This window comes from Schistocerca serialis, chromosome 9 (assembly GCF_023864345.2).
Source record: "Schistocerca serialis cubense isolate TAMUIC-IGC-003099 chromosome 9, iqSchSeri2.2, whole genome shotgun sequence".
Taxonomy (NCBI): Eukaryota; Metazoa; Arthropoda; class Insecta; order Orthoptera; family Acrididae; genus Schistocerca; species Schistocerca serialis.
Window position 1 is genome coordinate 379,817,193 of NC_064646.1, and position 2,936 is coordinate 379,820,128.

The 2,936-nt window shown below is 35.7% G+C and overlaps 1 non-coding gene across 1 annotated transcript; it reads right to left on the minus strand.

Moving 5' to 3' along the window:
• Window positions 1-1,184: 1,184 nt before the first annotated feature.
• Trnas-cga (transfer RNA serine (anticodon CGA)) lies at window positions 1,185-1,259 on the minus strand. The gene has a single exon. It is a non-coding gene; the product is annotated as a tRNA-Ser (tRNA).
• Between the last annotated feature and the right edge of the window lie 1,677 nt (window positions 1,260-2,936).

A 2,936-nucleotide genomic window follows, 5' to 3' on the forward strand; every position in this document is an offset into this window, starting at 1 on the left:
CCAGGACCGAAGACCTTTTTCATTGTGAATCAAAGACGCTACCCCTAGACCATGGATCCTCATCAGCCATGATATTTTGCTAGAGAAACTGTACTGCTATGGAGTACGTGGAAAAGCATACAGCTTGTTTCAATCGTATCTGTGCAACAGATATCAAAGTGTTGAAATAATACATAATGGCACAAAATATTACTCAGCATACCTGAAAGTCAACTGTGGTGTACCCCAGGGTTCTGTTCTAGGCCCTCTGCTCTTCTTAGTTTTTATTAACGATTTTCCTAACCATCTAACAAAAGTAGAATCAGTACTTTTCACAGATGATACGAGCCTTTTTATGAAGGGAGTTAGTGAAGCTGAAAAAATAGCTTGAACAATGAATGAGTCAGATGAATGGTTCAAGGACAATTACTTAATTATAAATGACAAAAAAACCACTTGGATGAACTTTAGGCACATAAGGAACAAAGAAAAAAATAACATAAGAGTAGAGATTGGGAAATGTCTGATAGAACAAACTTCTTTTACAAAAAATTTTGGTGTATGGCTGGGCAATAACTTGAGATGGGAAAAACATGTTGAACTATTGAATAAAAAACTTAGTAAATACTGTTATGTATTAACAAAACTTAAAGAAAACTGCAATTTTGAAACAGTACTGTGTGCCTACTACTCTTACATTCATAGTAATCTAAGATATGGTATTATATTTTGGGGGAATACAGGTTTCACAAAAAGTTGTTTTAAGCTCCAAAAGAGAGCTATTTGTATTATGAAGGGCGTTGCCTACAGAGATCCATGTAGAGGACTCTTTAAGGAGTTGAAAATTTTGACCCTCCCTAGTTTGTTCATCTATGAATCAGTATGTTTCCTAAAGTCAAATAAAGAATTCTCTTCTCTAAACAGTGAAGTACACGACTATCAGACCGGAAACAGGCATGATTTCCGTAGAAACATACACTCAAAATCTCTGTACCAAAATAGTGTGATGTATCTACCCAAAATAATGTTCAATGCCTTACCAAAAGAAATAAAGAGCATACAAAACTTGCGTACATTTAAAAAAAGAATTAAAGAGGCTCCTATTAGGTCAGAGTTTCTATAATGTTGATGAATTTCCAGAATGAGATTTTCACTCTGCAGCGGAGTGTGCGCTGATATGAAACTTCCTGGCAGATTAAAACTGTGTGCCCGACCGAGACTCGAACTCGGGACCTTTGCCTTTCGCGGGCAAGCGCTCTACCAACTGAGCTACCGAAGCACGACTCATGGCCGATACTCACAGCTTTATTTCCGCCAGTATCTCGTCTCCTACCTTCCAAACTTTACAGAAGCTCTCCTGCGAACCTAGCAGAACTAGCACTCCTGAAAGAAAGGATATAGCGGAGACATGGCTTAGCCACAGCCTGGGGGATGTTTCCAGAATGAGATTTTCACTCTGCAGCGGAGTGTGCACTGATATGAAACTTCCTGGGAGATTAAGCTAAGCCATGTCTCCGCTATATCCTTTCTTTCAGGGGTGCTAGTTCTGCTAGTGTAATTAAGAAAATGTTATTCCCCTTAATGGATTTTTCTTTGTATAAACCTTGTAAATTTTTTTCTCATCTTTCTGTAAAAAGAAGACAAAGTATTTAAAGTGTAACTAACAAAATGTTATTTCCCTTAATTGTTAATAATATAAATCATTCTCTCTCTCTCTCTCTCTCTCTCTCTCTCTCTCTTTCTATCTATATGACAATTGCTATATCATGTATATGATAAAATGGATGATAATAAATTGAATTGAGTTTAATTGAATCAACGAACGATGGTGTTTTACCTATGTCAAGGCACGGGTGTATACTGCATTCTGTCGGTGGCAAGCGACAATTGTGGTACGTGCATGCACATGCTTTCCTCATGAAGTAATCATATAATCCTGCAAATTATGTCTCCTGCTACTTTAGGCAGAATCTGTCACAAACTACCACCATCGGTGATGGAAACTCGCAACAAATGGAATAGAAATTTTCTAAACAAATCACTACAATCACATTTTATCCTCCCATTAGCTACGGCATTCACAGCAGAGTGCTCAGAACATTACTTGACACTCATTGGCTGTTGGAGAATGCATGACGTAGGTGCACAGAACACCCCTAAACTCGACCGCCATCATTCATGACTTGAACTGGCATAGAACTTCCTGGCTCTTTAGAAAACGAAACCAGAAAAAAAATCGCATTTCCGAATTATCATTGACATGGAGTAACATGCACTCTGCATATTCTCGTATTATGAAAGTATAAATTTGAATTACACCAAACATAGCACGTTGGTTTACGAAACACAGAAATCGAGATTGTGATGCATCTTTGTAAGCCAACCATAGCTCATGTCACATAATCTCACCAGCTGATAGCAGATATTCAGAGCATAGGACACGTGATGTGCGAGTAGTCATCCAGTCATCCAATAGCAACATGCACTGTTAAGTAGCACAAACAGACAAATAGGATAAGTTAATGGTTTAAATAGCACACGCAGTGTAGCTACAAGAAAAGCTAAGCTTTTGCGTATAATATTGGTCTTTTTTTGCATGCATTTTAGCTTCAGATACATATATATATATATATATATATATATGTGTGTGTGTGTGTGTGTGTGTGTGTGTAAGTAATATATATATATATATATATATATATATATATATATATATATATATATATATATATATATATATATAATTTCTTTATTGGTCCTGTAAATCGTGTTTAGGTACATATTTTGCACAAACGATGTAGGACAAGTCAGGTTTGTACAGTATATACAAAATCATACACATTGTTATTTTGAAAGGATAAATAATTAAAAATTATTCAATAAATGTTGAATAATGATGACAAATTTAATATAATAAAATAAAATGATAGACTTATTAAGAATATTTGAGCAATTAC